Consider the following 24913-nt stretch of genomic DNA (forward strand, 5'->3'; position numbering starts at 1 on the left):
CTAACATAAGAACAACTCGGTGTCTTTTTCATATTTATAGAGTTTTAAAAAGTGATGAAAAAGGAAACTCCATCTTGTCCATTTTTGCAATTTGTCCCTCGAACTCGAAAAGGTAGAAAACAATATTCGAGAGAACTTCTTGACCATATCGACCAAGGTGTACCCTTTTCATAAATAGTCAATCTCAGCCCGAAAAAGGGGTAAACATATACTAAGATGAAGTCAATTCATTTAATTTAATGAGTTTTAAATGACAAGTGCTCGGTGATCTTTTCATGTTTCGAGAGTCAGAAAAGGGCTTAAAGATGACTCCAGGGGGGTTCCTTTTTCGTTTTTTAAGAGTCTAAAAAGGAGATGAAACAAAAAATCATTTGAATTAGTCAATGATAATCACATATCCACCAAAAAGTACCTGTAACTAAACATGGAAATTCACCCATCACCGATATCGATAAATAATAAAAATATTAAAAAAATATGGCAAAAAGTGAACCCAAAAGTTATAAATAGCTCACAAGTAAAAATATTTTTACCATTTCACCAAATTAAATTTTGATAGTGCATTTGTGCACTATTTTTCCTGATTTTCAAATGACCAGTGTGGGAGATCCGGTGCATCATTCCTCGAACCATCTGCAACATGTAAGAGCTCTGCTTGTACTCTTGCATTTCATTGTATTTTTGGGCTTTTTCATGTAGTTTTTGCTTGTGAGTAGGAGGATCTTTATTTTTAAATCATGTTGGAGATCATTGTGGGTTTCCTCATCGGACCCATGATGATTACTCCCTAGCCTAAAGGCCCTCACGACGACATCGCTTTGTTAATAAAAATAGGCGTGATGGCGCTAAGGTGGAATTTTTTGAAGAAAAACCCTCTTTAAAGCAAAAATTCTTGATTTTGATCCATGATATTTTTTCTAATTTATGTTTAAATATGTTTTGCAGGAGATCATGGTTCTAGTATGGAAAGAAAGAGACCATGAGGTCGAAGACCACTAGGAAACCCAGGATCCAAAATTTATCAATGCTTTGAGAAATTGTGGGTTGCTGAAGTTCTTCAAGACCACAGGATTAAGAGCTCAGATGGAGTTGTTGTTGTATTTGATCAGCTTATGAGATGTTGATCAAGAGCTCTTCATAATTAAAGACCAGGAGCTAATGTTGGAGGAATCAGATATTTATTTCATCACCGGATTGTCTAGGAGGGGAAAGAGAGTCCCACTGTTTGGATCTCATCCATGAGGTGAAAATACTAATAGTCTAGTCAAGATGCATTGCCCAGGTTCAAAGATGGCCATGGGCGGGAAAGTGAAGACAACAACAGTCACTAATCTTCCCCTGAGAACTATCTTATTCACCCTAGCTCACGTATCTGGCACGCAAGCTCTCCACAAAGCTTCAAAATCACAATTTTGGTATGTAGTAGATTGTCTAACTCCCACATCTTCAACTAGTGTGGAGGACTACTGGATAATATGAAGAGACAGCTAACCAAAGGTAAATGAGGGAACCTGAAACAAATTGGTTTCGGTTTAATACTAGTTACTTTCTTCCTAGAGCAGGTGCCCTTTTTTTGGAACTAGTTTGTGGAGGTACCAGATCCTCTCCCCCAGGATCTGAGGCTAGTTCGGTGGAGTCAGCTCATGCCCCAAGGAGGAGGGGGCCAGCAGATGCATTTCCCTCCATATTTTTTCAGTTGGCTACGTCACCAACTACTTGTTATGGATGATTATTCTTATGCTGGCACAAATTTCAGACGGGATCTGGATCTACCTCTGCCACCGGGAGAATAGTGGACTGACGTAGGTAAAACTTTTTTTTTTTTTTCAAGTTTTATGATTTTTTTGTAAAAGTGTAGCTTAGATGTAACTCGTGATAAATGTTCAGATTTTGGACCAGAAATACCACTTGGCTTATCACCAACAACACATCAAGCAGCCCATGAGATAGTAGGCACTGACTCTAAGGAAGGGGAAGACCCCTTGGTAGAGATGGAGCGCAACCTAGACATGATTACTCGGGGGACACCAGAGTATGATACCATAGAAGAGGTGTCACTATGATGGTAGAGGCACACCGTAGGAGTATTAGCGAGACTGCATCGGTTGTTAGGCCGAGTGATCAGAGCGGTCTCATGTTACCATGAGCATCGTGTGGGCTGATAGCCTTTGTAGTTACTTTTACACATTTTGTAGGCTTTAAAAGCCAAGTGTATCAGAACACTTTATTTTTTGAGAGTTTGATGTAAACACTTTGACAGACACAATATATATATATATATATATATATATATATATATATATATATATATATATATATATATATATATATATATATATATATATATATATATACATATGCATATGCATTTTTTATTTTCTACTTATGTGTCCATGTATCATGATGATGTGATTGGTTTTATAAATTACGCAAATTTCTATCAAGAACAAAGTTGTTAATGCATCTGTTAATGTATTCAAATTGCGCGGAATATGTTGATATGTGATAAAATAAAATAAAAATTCCAGTAATTCAACACGTAGATACATACGCAATATCTGTGGATTTCTTACCATATAATGATTGTTTAACTATAACACAATGAGTTGTGAATCTAACTTGACAACTAAATCTCTAATGTCAAGAGCAACTGCTTCTAACAATAGTTCAATGATTGCATTGTATTCAGTAATATTTTTAGTTGTTCGACCGAGGCATATACCTTGTAAGTCAATCAACTCGCCATCAGGGGCAAAGAGTGCCCAAGCTGTGGAAGAAAAGTTTTGTGTGTTATGACAAGCACCATTAGCAAAATAGAGATAATGAGTTGATCACATCTGCAAACAAAGTGGAACACAAGGTAAGAAGAAAAACACATGTCTGCAAAGCAAACAAATGCACCAAAAATCAAAAAGTGCACACTAATGAATTCACACACTAATGTACAAAAAGTCATTACACTAATTTCACGCATCATAATTTTTTAGATACAACCCATTTCAGGGTTGTGACAATGCATTTCCTTTGTAATCAACTAGCTCATAGGCGCCTTTTTGCAAAACACATTTGAGGATATATGGCTTATGCCACATAGGTTCGAACTTTCCAGCACCTAACTTATCATTAGCCTGATCATAAAGGAGGACCAGGTCGCCTTCAGAAAAAGTGTGAGGATAAATGGTTTGATCAAATGAGCTTTGACACACTTCTTTTGGGCTTCAATTACCAACACAACAATGCAATGGGTCTCGTCAAGCCTCTCAATGTAGAATAGTTGCTCCTCTTCAGTAGAGGTATTAGGAAGAAGTTCGACAACTAGTTTGAGCAAAGGGATTTCACATTCAATCAGAGAGTTGCCTCTAAACCATAAACCAACTAGAATGGAGTGAATCTAGTGGTCGTCTTAGCAGAAGTTCTGTAAGCCCAGAGAGCTAAGAATAGCATCAGATACCAGTCCTTTTTATGCTTCCCAATGGTGTCTTCAAGCATAGTAATCAAAACTTTATTAGTTGCTTCGACTTAGCCATTGGCCCGTGGATAGTAAGGAGTTGAGTTATCATGACAAAGGCCCAACTGAGCAGTCATCTCCGACATCATGTACTAACAAAAATGTGATCCATGGTCAATTACAATGGCTTGAGGAACACCAAAACATGCTATGATGTGGTTGAAGAGGAACTGAGCAGCGGTGATACCCTCAGCATTGTATGTGGGTATCGCCTCGGCCCATTTAGTGAAGTAGTTAATGGCGACGATAATATAGCCATGCCCCCCAGCTGAGTGAGGGTTACATATCATGAAGTCTATGCCCCATTTATTGAATGGGCCAACAGTAACTACTGGGTGTAAGGGTGCTAGCGGGGCACGCTTCTTGCAGTTAAAAATATGACATTCATGAAATTTATGAATAGACATAATACAATCTTTAAAGATGGAAGGCCAGAAATAAATGGCGTGAAAGATTTTTTGAGTAGTGGCATAGCTTGACATATGACCACCACAGGAACCATAGTGGTAGTCATTCAAGACCCATTCAACCTCTTCAAGTGTTAGACATCTGCGACGAACAGAGTCTATATCGACTTGGTACAATGTATCACCAAGAATCTGATAGGGTTGGGACTGATGCCGGATGCAGCATCCGTCAAATCGAGACAAATCAAAACGGAAAGTTTGGGTTTGAAGATAAACAATAATATCTCCATACCACGGGTCAAGAGTGTTGATGAGAAATAAAATTTCATCAAGAATCTACTCAGTGAAATTAGTAGAAGTGCCTACAGATGAAAGAGCACATTTCAACTCAGAAAAAACAAGTGATTCCCTTATTTGGTGGTAGTAAACTCTAAATAAAACTCCTGCAGGATAACAATCCATTTGGAGTATTTTCCCCCCAGTAATTGATTAATCAATATATAAGTCATGGGGTTGCAATCAAAAGCACTGTGGTTTTCTATAAAAGGATATAATGACGAAATCTTTGGAAAACATGGACTGCTGCCAAGGCAAGCTTCTCGACATGGGCATATTGAGATTCAGTGTCAAGGAGATTCCAGCTTAAATAATAAACCACATGTTCGTTGCCATCGTCAGCATCCTGAACCAACACCATAACAATGACATTGTTAGTTGCAGCCAAGCATAGGAAATAATTGCGTTGATAATCAGCGGGATGTAGGAAAGGAGCACTGATAAGCGTGTTTTTCAAAGCATCAAATTATTTCTAGGCAACTTCATCCCAAATGAAAGGGATCCCCTTATTAAGCAAGAAAGTAAAACCCTTGGTGAGTTTAGCGTAGTTAGGAACGAATCAACGAAGAAAGTTATCCTTTCCTTGCAGGCTTTTCAATTGAAGCAAAGAGGTAGGGGGGTAAGTTCACAATAGCCTCAACTTTTAAAGCATCAATTCGAATACCTTCGCGGGACACAACAAAACCCAGGAGTCAACCAGATTCAACACAAAAGATGCACTTGTGTGGTTTAAGGCGGATGTTATAATGTCGACATCGCAAAAAAATGTATATTAAGTGGTCTGGATGGTCATTATGCTTAGCAGAATGAGCTAGTAAGTCATCGAGTTAAGGTTGAATAATGTGTTGAATATCATGAAATACATAAAATATTGCTCTCTGGAAGGTAGTTGGTGGGCTCCAGTATTGTAGCAATAATGCTACAACTCCTGGAGCTTCCTATCTCTAATTTTATCAACCCGGTAGTTCGTACAAACTTGGAAGCGACGGTGCTGTATGCACAAGTACTAGCTCTTGTCGCAGCTGTCACTTGGTCAGCTGGCACAAGTCCACTAGGGCTCAAGCCGACTTCTATATGTTCTCAGAAGAAGCTTCCTAAATGATGGACGAAGGCTATCTCAAAGGAAATTAATCTACTTTGCAAAAATGAACTGAAAACCAACCAAAACATGGAAACCCTAGTAAACCCTAATCTGACTAGTTTAACCTCTATGATGCAATAGTGAGAGTGCCAATGTCTAAAAATGATGCCATTACTTCTAGTGATGTGAAATGCATGAACTCAAACTACTTCCATTAGAAAGAACATTGTTTTTGTATTTTTGCTTAAGTGGATGGAGTGATTATGGTTGTGTTTCTTATTAGGGTTTGGTTGTGCAGAGGTGGTGCGAAGGGAGAGAAAGCTTGGGAAAGGTCAGGGGGGCTAGGAGAGGTCCCAGGGGATCCCTAGCATCAGTCCACAGAAGTCCACAACATTCGGATGCTCGGCAAGCAAGTTTGCAGGCTTGTACAGGATGTCTGCAGGGGATCCTACAGGAAACTAAGGAATTCTACAAGAAGTCTGCTGACTTCTACAGGATGTGCTGTAAGTGGAAGTTTTGGGTGATGGTGAAGGGATGAAATAGTTTGGGTGGATAGGTAAGGTGGAGATGGAACTTGTGATGACTCAGGGGCAGAGAAATAGGACAGAGATTGAGTGCACGAAGTTGGTTGGTGGATAGAAGGATGGCAGCAACGAAAGGTCAAAAAGATGAAGCTACGTGGCAATGGATGAGTTGGAGGGTAAACGAGCTAGACAGAGGCCGAGTAGGTGGCTTGAGGAGAGGTCAAGAAGAAGAAGAAGGAAGTGGAATGATATGGGGCAGTGTAAATGAAACAAATGACTTATGTCTTGCACCAAAAACGATAATTCATTAACCTATGATACATGTGCCATTAAACCTATGAACAGCAATGTAAAACCGAGAAAAGAAGCCGTGCATGGAATGAAAAATGTAGAAGTATGGTTCAATATCAAAAGTGCATGGATGGATCTTCAATGAAAATGACTATGTTGCAGCTTGCATGGAAGTAAAAGACTGCGTTTCTTTTTGGTGGTTGATATGGACTGCACCCCAATCCCTAAACAGAGATGGCAGTGATCTCTAACAACCTTTTTCTTGGAGCTCCTGTGTATTACAAACCTCCTATCGAATCTAAGCAGCTGAAAGCAAAGTAACCATAAGCTAATCCTACTCAATCACACGAAAACTAAATCAGCAGACTGTAAATTCGAATTGCATGTCAAAGTAAAGAAACAAAGTGCTGGAACGAAAGGCAAATAACACTACAAAACAGAGGAGGTCTATTGCTCTCAGGTTGGGCCCTAACCTGAGAGCTATAGCTCCCTTAATAACTCAGAATTAGATCCAAATCTACCTGCCTTTATTAAATCATCAATAGTCTAACATCATGCCAAAATTGGCTTACAAAGAACAAAAACAGAGCTACAACATGCCTAACCAAATTGACTAACTAGCTAACCCAAAAATGACTAACTACTAGCTACAAAAATGACTACCAACTAGCTAACCAAAATGAGGCCCTAAGCCTTCTTATTTATACAATTTGAGGACCCAACAGTCCTCCTAAAATTTAGGGACTTGGCTGCCCAAGACTTGTAGTTAACAACAGTCCTACTTGACTTGCTTGGCTGCCCTTGTGCTCATTGATTTGGTGGCCTTTGAACTCCGAGCTGATGGTGGAGAATTCGAGGTAAGGGCCCATAAATGAGGGGGACACCTTCCTACAAATCCTCTGGCTTGTTCTCCCACGAATTTGGCTGCCAAGTGCTCATTAAGACCTTCAAATTTGTCTCCAAGTTGACCAAAAAGGCTACACAAAGCACCCATTAGACTTGTTGGCATAATGACTAACCAAATTCACTCGATTAACATAAAAATAATCAAAAACATGCAATAAACAAATGAGAATGGTGGACTAAGTCAAATTAGGAGGTTGAATGAGCCCAAATAATTGTACATTTTGGGGGCTCATCATCACCCCCCTACTGAAAGTGTTGCTCATCCTCTGAGCAACCAATCTCTCTCCTCATCTTTGATAGCCCTGGTGGCTTCCTTGGCTAATCATCTTGGCCGATTTCTCCTTTGGCTTCCTTCTTTCAAACTTCTTGTAGAACCAATTCGCTGGCTTCCTGTAGAAACAGTCTCTGTCTTCCTGTAGAAACAATCTGCTAACTTCCTGTAGAACTGTCTTCACTGTTTTGGTCTGCGCGGCTGAGGGTGCCTTCTTCTTGAACTGTGTTGTGGCTGTCTTCATCTTCTCCTCCTTCCTGCTCTTCTTCCTCACTGCCTGTTGCTTGTAACTCTGAGCTAGTGTGATTTGATGGAGTAATATCTGAATGAGTGAGGATTTAATGAGGAGGATCTATCTCCTTTAATCTCTCCTCCTTGTCTCATTCAAGCTTCTGCTCTGAATTACAATGGGTGAACAAGGAATCTGGATGGACTTGGATTGTGCTATAGATCAAGAGGTGTGCATTTATCATAGCAGATATATAACACCAAGAACCCAAGATAATCTATGCAGCGTTGGGGAGGTTAACTGGACAGGTGAAGGTGGCCAGCTATAATCATGAGTCCTCACACAAATTTTTTCTGCATGATGTGGACGAACAGAATAACCATCATGCCATATCGATTGGGAGCTAATTATTGCTACTGATTTGACCACATTTCAAATAGATTCGTCACAAACCTTCATCTATGTGAGACTGGAGATTTGCTTATTTGTAAATAGAAAGGTATCTTGACCTTAAAGACCTAATTGCAGTGAGGATTTGATGAAGCCAAAACTTGTAACAATTTTGCTTTTGCTGCAGAGGATGACATAAATTGCACAAGTTAACAAACACTCTACGAAATCAAGCCTTCACGCCCATGTCTAGGTTCACCAGGCATTGCTGACTTCTAAGTTTTCTGCATGCATTGCTAACTTCTAAGTTTTCAGCTAGCATCTCTTGAAGCAGCATAGAGGCTATTTGCTGCGTCCTCATAGCCATTCCAATCTTCTTCTACCAGAATCCTAGGAATATATTGATCCACATGCAAGACTTCAAGAGCTTCATTTTCAATTTGAAATCAGTGGCTTACAGTCTTAGCTAAACGTGGCACACCATACTTCTGAACTCGTACAATGGGCATCTCCATGCCTTTTGGACTAGTTGGCCATCTTAGAAGAGCTGTGAAAACACCTGATTAGTATTCTGACAGTGGTATTGCAAGAGGAATTATACCCCGTCTAGCATAAGGAGGGACAAGTTTTTCACCCTTGGCCATATGATAATTGTCCATCTTTCTTCAAGCTCCAAACTTGATGAAGAACCTTAGGCTTCTCTGCTCTGGAAGTCTCTGCTGCACTTTCCTGTAGAAGACCCCACCCGTTTCCTGTAGAACGTAATTCGGCCTTTGAGTGAGCCCGATGCACTAGAGAAATTCGAAAATAGGTAGGAAACTCAGCGGAGGACGATAGATTAAGCCGATTGTGGAAGTAGAGGATGTATTCTTTGAGTGATCATGATGCAAGTGCAAGTTGACTAACGGTCTTTGAATTTAAGCCGAGCGCTCAGTGATGTCTGTGTGATTTTTAGAGTGAGGTGGCACATACGTGTGCTGGCTTATGCGACTGTTTTGCAATCATGAACTGCAGTGGTCACTATTTGTTCTCTGCTTGAAATCTCATCGATTCACTTGCACTGGAGTTAGACTGCCCATACTGTCCGTTTTTTTACTTTCACGTGCATGGCTGACCCATGCATGCTGCGTGACTTGCTAGAGAACTGGACATCAAGTGATCCTTCCTAAATTCGTGGCTTAATTCCATCACTTGATTCGTTCATGCAGTTCTTGAATTAGATTCATGCAATAGAGGAATAGGTTTTGTCACGTACCTTAAGCCAAACGGCTGCTTGTGAAGCGTCTTGCTGCTGCATGCTCTGATTCTGCTGCTGCATGCTTGGATCCTTTGATTGCATGAGGCTTGGCTAATGATTTTTGATTGCTTTTCCTTGTGCAGGTGTCCTCTGGCCTGCTCTGAGTTGCATGCAATCGTTTCCACATTCAACTCTGCCCATTCAAGCTGTTGCTGCTGCATGGTCACAAAACCAGAACTTATTTTTGCCATTTCTCCCAATCGGTAGATCGGATTGATCTGAAACTTGGTGAGCATGTTCCTACCATCATTATGCATCTCCCATAGCAAATTCGTGATCAATGGATGTACGGATTTCGAGAAAAATGGAAAATTGCTGAAGATTTCAGAGCTCGATTTCTCGGAAACCATGCATCGGAATCGGCTGAAACTGCTTGGGTAGGCTACTATCACCCATGTGCATCTCCCCATGAAACAGGTTTTAAAACGGATGCACGGATATGGAGAAAATGCAAAAATGGTTGATGGTGATGGAGGCTGATTTCTTGGAAACCGTGCACCGGAATTGCATGAAACTGCTCAGGCATGTTGTCATCAACCTTGTACAATTCCCCATAAAACTGTTTGTCAAATGGATGCATGGTTTTCAAGTTATGGCATAAACAAATTCTGCTCTATGTGTTTTTGCTTCAAGGCACTTTGCATTTTGGTTGCATGGTATGACAAAATGAATTTTGGTTGTGATGCAGGTATGGAGATGATGGAGGAGGAGTTGGAAGATTGCATGAGGGCTTCTGAACCCTTGAGGAAGCTACCATGTTCGCCAAACCACTTTTTGAAATGCATGTCTAGTTTCCCACAATTTCTACAGGAAGTTCCTGTAGAAGCACAATGAGAAGCACAAGGAGGTGAAGAAATGATGGATGAAGGCAAGGGATGGACACACAAGTTCTTGTAGGCCTAATCAACATATTCCCACCATCAGATTCACTTTTGAAATTGGATTTGGCTCGTCCAAAGGTTCTATAGGATGTTTCCTGTAGAAATACAGAGCTTCCTGTAGAAGGCACAAGAACAATTACTTTGACCTTGATTTGAGTGCTCCTCCTGTCATGAAACGTCCTTCTTGCAACCTGCAATGTCATTGCTGCAACATGAAATTATTCAATGGAGATTAGCTTTATTTTTCTTTTTCTTTTTTCTCTTTTTTTTTTTTGAAAAACAACTAGGGCGCCTCATGGAGGTTTTCACCCTAATTGCCTGCCCTGGGCGCCTCCAAGGGAGGTTTTCACCCAAAGATCTTATTCTCTTTTCTCTTTTTTTTTTTTCAACCCATTGACCGCCTCATAGAGGTTTTCAATCAATGAGCCAATCTAAGGTGCCTCCGAGGAGGTTTTCACCTTAGATTTCTATTTTCCTCTTTTTTCATTTTTTTTCTTTTTCTTTTTTCTCTTTTTTTTTTTTTTTTTTTTTCTACCCTACCCTACTTGAAAAACAAAATCATTTTCAAGTATAAGAATACTTCCAATGGAGCCATGTGAACATCGCGATTAGAGAAAAAATGATGTGAAGGCTCGAAATGCATGCTTGGACACGTATCCAGATCTCAGAGACCAAATGACCTGGCGTTGAAGGGATCAAACAAAGCTGAGGAAGAAAGTAATGCTACAACTTAGTGACCTTATGAAACCATATCTCAATATAGCTTTGATATCCTTGGTTCTTTTGCTGATCTGGATCATTCTTCATGTCACCTTCTATCATGACCTTCTGATCTTCCTCTTTTTGTTGAACTTTCTCTTGAGTACATGGAAGATTTGATGGTAACCATGCGGGATCTCTCTCGATCTCTGATTTAGATCTCTTTTCTTCATGAAGTGCAGCCCATGGTTCTTTGATCTCCTCTTTTGAATCTTCTTTTGCTGGATGTGATCCTTCAATGCTTTCAAGATGATCTCTTTTTTGCAATGCTTTTCCTGAGCTTTGGTGAAGATCATTGAGCTCAAAAGGAGTCATTTGCACATGTTGTGCCTCAGCTTTGCACTTGTGTTGAGATGCTCCAATGTGTGGGTTTGGAGATGATGATACGGGTAGTTGAGTGGAGGTGTGAAATTGAGATGGAGATGGATGGTAGTGTGGTTGGGTAGGCATTTGGGGTTGCCTTGGTGGAGGAGGAGGCGATGGTTGTGGATGAGCAGGTGGTGGAGGAAAATGAGCGGGATGAGAGTTGTACTGGGGCCTCCACTCCTGATAAGGTACATTCCACTGAGGCTGTAGCTGAGCATAAGAGTGAAATGAATGAGCAACTGGTTGGGCATAATATGGATCTGTGAAGGAACAAGGAGGATATGACCAAGGAGGAGGTGTAGACCAGGAAGGATGAGCAGGGGGACCCCAAGAAGGCATGAAAGTGGCTTGATAGGGGTCATAATAGGTCTCGAGTGTCCCTTGCAGTTCTTGTTGGTAAGATCTAGGTCCATATGGCCTCCTTTGGTTCATATAGTAGAGTGATTCAGTGGCTCCTTTGGCTCTTTGATATGCAGCTTTGATTCTGGGTAAGGAAGGGCACTGATCTGTAGGATGGTATTCTTCACAGACAAAACACACTTCTATGGAGTACAATGGACATTCGTTCCTAGGATGCCTTCTAGTGCACCTAGGACAAAAAATGGCCAAAGCCCTCTTGGCTTCTTCTTGCTTCTTTTGGATCCGCAAGGTATCCAGTTGCATGGCAAGAAACTGCCTCATATCACTATTGAAATCTTCCAGCTGATTTTCAAATTCATCTTTGGACAAGATGTTGCTCCCAACATTTCTGCTTGTAGCCATTTGCTCCAGAGGAATGTTTTCTTCTTCTTCTCCCCTAGAGGTTCTTCAAATATGTCTTGATGTCCACCCAGGGGTTCTTCAATCACAGCCATCGAAGAAGAGAGAAGGTTGTGTGAAGCAGTGGGGGTGTTTTGCAATCATTTTTCTAACTTATCTCTACTCCTACAAGACATGAAATGAAATCTTTTTGGTTGATTTTTTTTTCTACTTCTACATGCAAAACTGAAATAGATTGAACTGCAACTAACTATCTTGCTAAAATGAAAATGCAGAATTGAAATGAAAGCAGGAAAGGACTAATCTATTTTGCTCAAATGAAATTGCAGGAATGAAATGCTAGGCTACGCTTGCGGAATTGAAATGCTAATCTACGCTTGCAGAATTGAAATTGCGGAATTGAAATGCTAATCTATGAAAGCAAGAAATGCTAATCTACTTTTGCATAAATGAAATTGCATAATGGAAATGAAATAAACTACTTAGCAGAAGGTTGTAGTAGAAAATAGAAGAAAAGCAACAATTACTAATACTCTGCCGCTTCCCCGGCAACGGCGCCAAAAAGATGGTGGGCTCCAGTATTGTAGCAATAATGCTACAACTCCTGGAGCTTCCTATCTCTAATTTTATCAACCCGGTAGTTCGTATAAACTTGGAAGCGATGGTGCTGTATGCACAAGTACTAGCTCTTGTCACAGCTGTCACTTGGTCAGCTGGCACAAGTCCGCTAGGGATCAAGCCAACTTCTATATGTTCTCAGAAGAAGCTTTCTAAATGATGGACAAAGGCTATCTCAAAGGAAATTAATCTACTTTGCAAAAATGAACTGAAAACCAACCAAAACATGGAAACCCTAGTAAACCCTAATCTGACTAGTTTAACCTCTATGATGCAATAGTGAGAGTGCCAATGTCTAAAAATGATGCCATTACTTCTAGTGATGTGAAATGCATGAACTCAAACTACTTCCATTAAAAAGAACATTGTTTTTGTATTTTTGCTTAAGTGGATGGAGTGATTATGGTTGTGTTTCTTATTAGGGTTTGGTTGTGCAGAGGTGGTGCGAAGGGAGAGAAAGCTTGGGAAAGGTCAGGGGGGCTAGGAGAGGTCCCAGGGGATCCCTAGCATCAGTCCACAGAAGTCCACAACATTCGGATGCTCGGCAACCAAGTTTGCAGGCTTCTACAGGATGTCTGCAGGGGATCCTACAGGAAACTAAGGAATTCTACAGGAAATCTGCTGACTTCTACAGGATGTGTTGTAAGTGGAAGTTTTGGGTGATGGTGAAGGGATGGAATAGTTTGGGTGGATAGGTAAGGTGGAGATGGAACTTGTGATGACTCAGGGGCAGAGAAATAGGACAGAGATTGAGTGCACGAAGTTGGTTGGTGGATAGAAGGATGGCAGCAACGAAAGGTCAAAAAGATGAAGCTACGTGGCAATGGATGAGTTGGAGGGTAAACGAGCTGGACAGAGGCCGAGTAGGTGGCTTGAGGAGAGGTCAAGAAGAAGAAGAAGGAAGTGGAATGATATGGGGCAGTGTAAATGAAACAAATGACTTATGTCTTGCACCAAAAACGAGAATTCATTAACCTATGATACCTGTGCCATTAAACCTATGAACAGCAATGTAAAACCAAGAAAAGAAGCCGTGCATGGAATGAAAAATATAGAAGTATGGTTCAATATCAAAAGTGCATGGATGGATCTTCAACGAAAATGACTATGTTGCAGCTTGCATGGAAGTAAAAGACTGCGTTTCTTTTTGGTGGTTGATATGGACTGCACCCCAATCCCTAAACAGAGATGGCAGTGATCTCTAACAACCTTTTTCTTGGAGCTCCTGTGTATTACAAACCTCCTATCAAATCTAAGCAGCTGAAAGCAAAGTAACCATAAGCTAATCCTACTCAATCACACGAAAACTAAATCACCAGACTGTAAATTCGAATTGCATGTCAAAGTAAAGAAACAAAGTGCTAGAACGAAAGGCAAATAACACTACAAAACAGAGGAGGTCTATTGCTCTCAGGTTGGGCCCTAACCTGAGAGCTATAGCTCCCTTAATAACTCAGAATTAGATCCAAATCTACCTGCCTTTATTAAATCATCAATAGTCTAACATCATGCCAAAATTGGCTTACAAAGAACAAAAACAGAGCTACAATATGCCTAACCAAATTGACTAACTAGCTAACCCAAAAATGACTAACTACTAGCTACAAAAATGACTACCAACTAGCTAACCAAAATGAGGCCCTAAGCCTTCTTATTTATACAATTTGAGGACCCAACAGTCCTCCTAAAATTTAGGGACTTGGCTGCCCAAGACTTGTAGTTAACAACAGTCCTACTTGACTTGCTTGGCTGCCCCTGTGCTCATTGATTTGGTGGCCTTTGAACTCCGAGCTGATGGTGGAGAATTCGAGGTAAGGGCCCATAAATGAGGGGGACACCTTCCTACAAATCCTCTGGCTTGTTCTCTCACGAATTTGGCTGCCAAGTGCTCATTAAGACCTTCAAATTTGTCTCCAAGTTGACCAAAAAGGCTACACAAAGCACCCATTAGACTTGTTGGCATAATGACTAACCAAATTCACTCTATTAACATAAAAATAATCAAAAACATGCAATAAACAAATGAGAATGGTGGACTAAGCCAAATTAGGAGGTTGAATGAGCCCAAATAATTGTACATTTTTGGGGCTCATCAGTAGTGCCAGCATTTTTTAAACCGAAAGGAAGCTTCTTATAGGCAAAAGTGACCCACAGACAGATAAAGTTTGTCTTATGTTGATCAGTAGGTGAGATGTTGATCTAGTTGTAGCTAGAAAAGCCATCCATAAATGAGAAAATATCACTCCTAGCACACTCTTCGATGATCTGATTGATAAACAGAGTGGGATAATTGTCTTTTGGACATACGTGATTGATGTCACAATAATCAACACAGACACGAATTGTGCCCAACTTTTTAGAAACAAGGACAATTTTAGACACCCAATCTATCAATGGGATTGGATAGATAAAACCAGATTTTAAAATCTTTTCCACTTTTTCCTTAATAGGAGCAGCCTTCTGAGATGCACAAGACGAAGTCGTTGAAGAACAGGGTTTTCACTAGGATAAGTAGGTATTTCATGCACCACTATTGTTGGATCAATACCAGGCATTTCCTCATATGACCACAAAAAGACATCTTGAAATTATTTAAAAAGTTCAATGTAAACTTTGATCTCATCGGGAGAACAGGACACCCCAATATGAATGTTATCAACAATTCCAGGTTTAATGGAAATGTCAAGAGGCATAATTGTAGTAATGTTTCCCATATTACCCTCAGACAGGACTTCGTGTTCCCAAACACATGTTTGAAGTGGATGCATTGGGAAATGAGAAATGAACGCTTCAAGACATGAAGGTATCTCACTGAGGCTGGGAAGAAATGAAGAACGGTGATGGAGATCGTTCCAAGGAGTTTCATCCAGAGAAATAACCTCAACGATACTCTCATCGGTGGGGAATGTCTCATTCAAAGGATCCGGAGAATCCCATGAACCAAGCCAAGGAGATGGCACATAAGTATCTAGGTTCATACTGAAAACATCATGATTTTCTGAAGCGGTCGTTGAAGCCAAGACAATTTCTTGATAGTCTTTCTCTAATGGAACATAGAATCACCAAATGAAGCAATTTGATCTGGAGTAGGAATAATCCAAGGATCTATAGAAACCGAGATCATATTGATCGAAGTGACATTCGAAGGTGGGAGAGTGAAAGTACCCATTAAAGCAGAATCTTTGAAAAGACTTGCCCCCACACTCTCATAGGGAATTTCAGTATTTCCCACATATGGGACATTGTCATTCAATGAACCAGAAGAGAAAAAAGATAGTTGGTCAACGGTGACAATTTTTCCTTCATGAGGAAAACGAAGCACCCGAAACAAAGAAGATGTAGAAAAAATTGTAGATTCCCAAGCTGATGCAATTTTCTAACGCAAGAGACAAGAATCTACTTCTACTTTGTTAGGTTCCTATACTAATAGGAGTCATAATTTTGAATGACTAAGGTTAAGCCTTGTAATATTGTACATACCTTTGCTTTCTGCAAATGTTTTCCATATTAAAAAAAAAAGTTTAAAAAATGTAAAGAGCGTATGTCCTGAAAGAAAAATCAAAGGACAAAAAGAATAAGAGAATGTCAAAAAATGAAAATATATGAACCCCAAAAATAAAAAGATACCATGAAAGTGTGCAAGTCTAAATGTCACTACCATTTACTTTTATGCATAATAATGATTGTGTGCAGCTTGTTATTCATGCCACAATCCATGGTAATCAAATTGTTTAATCTTGGTATTTCATGCTTTGAATTTTACGTTTATAGTTAGAGAATAAAATCTGACCAAATAGTTTAATCTTGGCAGATCATTAGATAGGTAGAGAAATAAAGGAGCTCATAAGCTTAATCTGAGCCCTTGGATGATATAAGGTTAGAAATAGATAGTTTTTTTTATAAAAGAAAAGATAGGATAAGGGTTTGTCAGCCGAAATGCACCCAAATAAATGAAGAAAACATGTTAGGGTAAGAATTGGGCAAGTAGAAGAAAGGTTGCTGAACTACAAAGTTGATTGGATCAAAACACATTCATCATGAATTGATCGGAGAATCCACAGTAGAATTATTTTCATAGCAACGTTTCAAATCCCAAGTGGGATCCATCATCAGGGTAGAAGAATGATGATAAAAGAAGAGCAAACAGGAGGAATAAATACTAAGGAGGAAGAAAATTCAAAGGGAAAAACAAACAGTCGGCTAGAACCCTAAATTTAATGTAATATTTGTTATTAATATTTTTATTTCATATTAAATATTATTAATAAATATCAATTAAAATAAAATAATTTAATATAATAATAACCCTAATTTAATATATTTATTAATTCTATTTATTTAATTATATTTAATTATATTTATTTAATATGTTTATTTCATATATTTAATTATATTTATTTAATATATTTATATAATATATTAATAAATTATATTTATTTAATTATATTATATTTATTTAATATATTTTTATATATTTATTTAATTTATTTATTTAATATTTTTAAATAAATATATAAAAATATATTAAATAAATATAATATAATTAAATAAATATAATTTATTAATATATTATATAAATATATTAAATAAATATAATTAAATATATGAAATAAACATATTAAGTAAATATAATTAAATATAATTAAATAAATAGAATTAATAAATATATTAAATTAGGGTTATTATTATAAGTTATTATTATATTAAATTATTTTATTTTAATTGATATTTATTAATAATATTTAATATGAAATAAAAATATTAATAACAAATATTACATTAAATTTAGGGTTCTAGCCGATTGTTTGTTTTTCCCTTTGAATTTTCTTCCTCCTTAGTATTTATTCCTCCTGTTTGCTCTTCTTTTATCATCATTCTTCTACCCTGATGATGGATCCCACTTGGGATTTGAAACGTTGGTATGAAAATAATTCTACTGTGGATTCTCCGATCAATTCAAAAGATAAAAACCACAGATCTCTCAAATCCACATTCATCATGCTTAGACATATATGCTAATATGTATGATCAGTTATGGAAGCAAAAACAAAGGTTACAAGTTAATGTGATTAACTCCCACTCATTCATTTTTTCCCCTATACTTACTAATTTCCTATCTACAAGTATGTTCTAGTACTTTAAATCCTTCAAGTCAAAGAGGCTCGGAGCATTTCTCTGACTTTTGGTGGGACCAAACCCTCGGCTTAATGGCTTATGGACATCAAGTGCTAGAATCCCCTTCATAAAATCCATTCCCCCTTCATTGCCCCAACAAAACCCTTTTTCCTAAGGATAAACTTCATTTGCCTAGCAAAAGTGAAAACCCCCATGTAAACCCTATTTCACTCTAAAAACCCACAAAAGACATTTTATCCTAAGTATAAAGCATATGCGCAAATATTACACTTTACATTATGCTTAGGGGAATATCCACTCCACCCATCACATTTCATATTAATTATTAACTTCATTATATAATTCCGATAAAACCTTTTCCCATATATTAATTAAATCCGATAAGGAAATACCCCCAACCCTTAGTTTTAATAAAAAATATACATTTACCCCTTATCCCAACAAAACAAACAAATCCCCTCATTAACCTTAAATAATCCCAATCCGTCGTGATTAAAGTCCTGCCCCCCCCCCCCCACTGTTGTGGGGAAAAATGCCTATGCAGGACAATCCTATCCACCTAAGGTGTGACAGTGCCTTAGCAACAAACAGAAACAGCTATTCTAGTATTCTTCCTTTATGAATTAAGAATGAAGAGAGATGGATGGACTAACCGGTGTCTTCCGTTTGTCCCTCGATCTGGTTTCTCTTCTCTTTGAGAGTTCCCAGCTACTTGCCTTCTCGTTCGCCCAGCTTCAACAGGTTTCTGCAAGATCACAAGAAGAGAACACTACACAAAGACATAGATTCATATTCATAACTAGTTCAAGATTAGAGATAAACTAAACATACTAATGCAATCATACATCAAAAATACATCAGTATATAGGAGAAACCAAGATAGCTTTATTGATGAATAACAAGGTTCAAGAAGAGATACAACCAAGAAGGCTCCAATCCAGCATCTCCTTCCCAGCAAATGAAATTCCTATCTTCACCTCCCTTCAAAGCATTAAGCACCCAATGATTCCAATCTCAAACCAACAACAATTCTTTGCAATAACAAATTTCCAGCCTCCTAGATCTCATGGAGGAGAGATCCATATATAGATGTTTGGAGAGAGGATGAGTCAGCTTGAGATCTGACTAGTGTCCTCTCCCTCTGTCAATTCTTGCTTCCACTTGGAGACTAAGAGCCTCTTACTCATCACTAGTCGAATTCCTTGAGGCAAGTGTCATTGGAGAAGATTCTGGAAGCTTCCAGGGTCTTTCCACCTCGTTGAATGAACTTTCCATTTGTCACTTCCTGCTCAGCGCACCCTGGTAGTGCTTCTACCTGCGTTGCAGTGCACCTAGCCAGTGCAATCTCTGCATTTCAGCGCAGACAGCTAGTGGAGCCTCTGAATTGATCCTGAATTGACTTGTTTTTGAGCAGTTTCTGGTGGAGAACTTCTGTGAATTGCTGTGGTTTGTTAGCCTTGTTCCTCTAGGGGTAGGAACAACATGTTTAGGGACTTTGGATCCCTTGGATTATGGACATTTCATGCTCAATGCTGTAAGGCACAAAAATGTCTATAACAGTTGCCCCCTAAAGTATGAGGTCGTTTATCGGGTGAAATGCTTTATTAGGAGGATCCGAAGTTCATTCAATGCTAGGAGGAGACCTGTAATAAGATACAATACAATACATTATTTTTCATACTGCTTTCATGATCTAGCTGAGGCGGGCATTCCCATGCTCAGCTTTATAAATTCATTTTTCTGTACATAGAACAGACAATCGTCTGATGGTAGACTGATAATTTTGATGAAATTATCATCCTTTGCGTAGGATGATTATCTGCTGCAATGATGTACATGTCAATGTCTTTATCTTTCCTGAATATATATCGCAGCCCGGATGGATGAAACTAGATCCGGGGTCTTCAAACTCGTTCAATCTTCACTCTAAGTACAAGTCGATCCATGTGAGATTTGTTTTGAAGTCGAACATGGAAAGACATCGCTTGATTACCGGTCAATGAGGTAAACCGTTAACAAGCACGAGAGGAATCACCGATAATGATAATGACCCTCAAGGTACTGCAGTACAATTCACGTGGTGTGAATAAAGGACTTGGCATCAAACACCACGCAAAATCTTTCGGTCGAAGGTCATTGATGTATACCTATCGCCGGAAGTGAGAAACTTGCCATTGAGGCATGCAAGCTTCAAAGTACTGAAGGGGGTGTTCCTAGATCAACTTCTTGGATAATGAGCTGATGTCGACAAGAAGTGATCCGTCAAAGGAGGGCCTTAATGTATCCCACATCAGTGACATGGAACGGAGCAAATGATTTTGATGGAGGTGAAAATGATCTGATGACATATGATTCAGGGTGGCGGTCATGAAAGGATGAAGGATAATGTATGGCAGTGGATGGGACACGGTTGACTTCTCTGAACGACTTCTCTTGAACATATGGCGACACTTAAGCGATGGATCGGTAGCATTACCCCAAATATGGATGGTATGGCGAGACCATGGTGATGTGATCGGTGAATGAAACAACCCAACCTGATTGTGGTACGGAGGAAAAGTGTCATGTTCAAGAGTGACTTACTACCATCAAAGTTTTCTTGAGTTTCTCCCAATTTTTCCCCAGTCATTGCTGACCAGTACCTCTTTATTTTTGTCAAGCTTGAGGAGGATAACATATGCTTGTTCTATAACTTGCCCTTCGGGCAAGCCCATCGCTATGTTTTAATGAGCCTAGCGATAGTGAAACTCGTTCTCGTCTAAAGACAAGTTTGTCGCTATTTAATGCATTTAACGAGTCTAACGACAAAGATAACTCGGTCCTTTTCATTTTTAGAGAGTCTGAAAAGGTACGTAAAGTCAACTCCAAAAGTCCTTTTTCGTCATCTAATCCCTTAAGTCCGAAAAAGTATAAAACAATACAAAAGGGATGAGTTTTCGATAGTTTTAACGAGCCGAACAAAACAAGCGCTCGATCTTTTTGTGCAATAATCCCTCGGGTCCAAAAAGATTAAAATCTAAAGGAGGGATAGCACTTCCGGTCGCTTTAACGAGCTGGAAGGCCAAAACTCGGCAATCTTTTCATATTTTACGAGTCAGATGAAAAGAGCTTAAAGAAGACTCATCTTTTGAGGAACGAGTGATAAAACGGGTTAGCAGCTGATTCCAGGTACGGGTTGGAATTTTCCAATCACGGCAGTGTCACAAGGATGGCTAGTGAAATCACTCTTCGCAGCTGTTCCTCAAAATGGGTAAACAATCATATGGGGGTGAATGATCGGCCAATGGAAAAGTGGAGGTGACGGTGCAAACACGACCAAGGCTTTAATGGCTGATGATATTACATTCACTGTGGTTATTTACTGGGATAGTTCATTTTTTAACGAGCTTAAACGCGGGTGGAAACATTTGCTCGGATCTGTTTATTTTTTAACGAGTCATGAACTATGGGCTAAAACTGCTCGGATCTGTTTATTTTTTAATGAGCATGAACTATGGACTAAAACTGCTCGAATCTTGCGTTTATTTTTTAATGAGCATGAACTGTGTGCTAAAACTGCTCGATTAACCCATTCATATGATAAGAATGTCTCATGTAAAACGGCAACATTTATATTTTGCCCCACATCCTTTCTTTATGCAAGTTCGGAAACGACTAATCCTACGAGTTTAAAGGGTTAGACCTACAGGTTTAAAGGGAAGGACCTAAAAATTTAAAAAAATAAATAGCCGCCCCTTGCTTGCACTCCAAAAGGTTTGCATGCCCCCAGGTATAAAATATGATTTCAAGGTTACCCTTACTTTGTCCGCCAAAACATTGTGTTTAAGCAGGAAAGGCCTACCTCTTTCAGGCTACCCAAAGATTGTTTCATTAATCTTTCAAACAAAACACTTCTTCGGCGGTGTCTACTGAGATAGACAAAGGTGAATGACCTTAGTGCCAAACAAGTAGCTTTGACAAGAGAATCTTATTCTAGAATAACCCCTCTTCCAACCACGGACGGGGTACAGACTAGTCATATTCTCCCGCGGAAACCTACCCTATACCCAAAGTTTTCTTGTCGAAGTAGACCAGGACGCATGCCCCCTGGGTTCCAGTCATATCCTCCCGGATTACTCACACTCATCAGGAGGACGGACCGTGGGTTGTGTTAGCTACCTATACCAATAGGTTTCATATTTCATGATTGGCTATGAAAAAGTCCAAATATGCTCTGCTTTGATGATTCAAAAATCACATATTTCCAAGAGAATCCAATCTGTGCTTATAGCTTGGTATGGACTCAAATTTTGATGGATGGTCCAACAGTCTAATCTGGATCATGTCATGTTTTAAATTTTTAGTTGTAGAATAGAGAAAGGAGTCTGTCCAAACTGTTTAATCTTGGCAGACAAGTAGTTTAGGTAGAGAAAAAAGGCTCCCAACAGCTTAATCTGGGACCTTGGAAGAAATAAGGGTAGAAGTAGATAGAAAAACAAAAGAAAAAGCCAAAGAAAAGAAAAGGCTAGTAAGGGTCTGCAAGTCCAAGTGCACCCTCCAAGAAGAAATAAAAAATGCTAGGCAAATAGATGGGTAGGCAGTTGGGGTTGCAGAAAGGTCATTTCTTATAAGTTGCATATGTGCTAACTTTGTTTACCAAAGCAAAATCAATGAATTGAGAAGGTGTCATTCTTCATCAAGTTGCAGCAAGCAAGAAGCATGTCTAACCTCCCTTCTTCCCCTTTCCATTTCATTACTAACACTCCCTCATCAGCTGAGATTCATGGAAGAGATTATGGTTTCATGGTGGTTCTTAATCTTTTTAGAAGCCACATTTCTTGTCTAAAACTCTTTTCATTTTGATCTACCCCCTAAACTAAGTAAGTCTCAAATAAACTTAGTGATTTTCCCCCTCATTCACATTTTCCCCCATATTTACTCTAACTCTACTATGTAATTCCCCTATGTTACCCTTCCCCTACTAGTATTAACACCATGGTGTATAAACCCCAAATTTTGTATAAATATCCCTCCCCTTGGCATTATAGCCAATAAATCCTCTGTCAGGGATCAAATTGGCATCTGGTCACTTTGATGAACCTAAACATCACCCCTCTCCCTTCTTTGAAGTCATTCCACCCATTAAGCCTTTGTTTGTAAAGAAAAAACCTTGTAAAAAGCCCCTCCTACCCATAAACCCCTTTGAAATTGTGAAAAAACCCAAAAAACCCACCTTTTGCCGCTTATCCAAAGTTTCGGCGCATATGTTTGATTTTCCAAAATACATTGAAAACTTTGCAAAAACCCATATCCTAATGTTTTCCGCCGGGCGCAGCTTTCAAAACAAATAATAAATTAAACCCGCCCCCCTCCGTATTGTTCGATCACATCGCCCTTCCGTCAACCGTCGGATCGGACCCATGTGATCCGACGGCCCTCGTTGATATCGGAGCGGCCCCCACACCTGACAGTTAGCGCCCGAGAAAATGACGAAGGGTTACGTCAGTCCTCGGCCACGCGTCACCCTCTCAAGGCTCTCGGAGCGGCCTCTGACAAAACCAGGGCCGTATCGTAAGCGGTCCGAGAAAACCGTAACCACTATTGCACTTACCGCCCGGTTTGCTGGTCCCATGTCATGCCCACGTCAGAGCCACGTCGCCGCCACCCCGTCGTCGCATCACCTCATTCATCCGTCCCTTCCCTGACATGTCCGCCACCTCAGCATATCCGTGGACCAACTAGGGCCTGCCACATCACCTGGTGACGTCATGCTGACGTCATCCGACTCTGACCCCACCTGATGACGTCATGCTGACGTCATCCCAAAAGCACGCCAATATTGCCATTAAACTTAATTAATTATTTTCAAAGTTCTGTGAAAAAAGAATTCTATTTTAATTCACAATTTAATTCAAGGAAAAATTAAACTGGAATTTCTTGTTTCCATTTCTCAGAAGAAGAAACCACACAAAACATAGTGTGGGTCCAACTTTGCCCAAGAAGAAGGTTGTAGTTTAGATTCACATCTACAACTTCCACTTCTAGCTCAACGGTCTTTCCTTCCAACATGATCGGAAAGCTTGTGAGAATACCATATGGACGGGAGCTTCTACCATCAAAGGCCTCCAAAGTGTTCAGGGACTGATTAAGAGAAGGAGAGCCAATGGCCTTCCAACACGAAACATACATGATGCAGGTGGAAGCACCTTCATCAATAACAGTCCGATGAATCGTCTTTCCTTTAATGATAACTTGAATCAGAAAAGAAATATGATGAGGAAGATGAGGAACATGGTTTTCAAGATCAAAGGTAATTAAACTCGAATTGAAAGGATCAATAGCACCTATAGAAGACAACAATGATTTCTGATGCGTTGGAAATGTTTGGAGAACTTCCAAAGCAGACATCGCTGAAGGTGCTTGAGCTAAATCTTCAACAATATTGTAATGTTGTGCAGCTCTAGCATTCAGATTATAGGATGATTTCCGAACTACACCTTTGGGAGGTGGTCAGATTATGGACTCATTTTTAGGACGCTCACTATGGAGTGGACCATAACTGGATGGAGTAGAAGTAGAAGGTATATCATCGACTTCTTTCTCCACCATCTACATTTGTGGATTTTGATATTCCTTTGGCGAGTAGCAATCGAAATAGGCGATGAACCTTGCATCATGAAAACTTGGGAACCATAGGAGGCAGAGGATTTTAGTTGGTCTACCAACTGCATCTGCTAAGATGGAAAAGGTTATTTCAAAACAGTCATATTCCCTTTCAATAAACGGTTAACTTCAGTACATCGAGGACAATCCTTGGTGTAATGATCTTCCTCACAGATGAGGCAAGGATATTTCAGCTTTCGTTTAGAAGCATCATTAGCAGATGATATGGGTGGATCCTGTTTCGGGGTATCGGTTTTGGCTTTACCTTTACCCTTCTTCTTACCTTTTGAGGCCTTATCTACAATGGTAGACTGAACAACATGTACCTCATAAGTTTTATCAGTATTTGACGAATTTTTCGAAGGATTATTGGAACCAGCGTTTGAAAAAAAAAAATCTTTCAAATAAGTATTAGTGGAAGTTTGAGACACTGAACCAATTACACCATCAACAGGTGGTACGTTAGGATATTTTTAGGCTTCCGGATCTGAATATGGTCTTGGAGCATCAGG

The sequence above is a fragment of the Pinus tabuliformis genome, chromosome 5_2 (assembly GCF_031772625.1).
Source record: "Pinus tabuliformis cultivar Carrire ecotype Pingquan chromosome 5_2, CPIR1, whole genome shotgun sequence".
Taxonomy (NCBI): Eukaryota; Viridiplantae; Streptophyta; class Pinopsida; order Pinales; family Pinaceae; genus Pinus; species Pinus tabuliformis.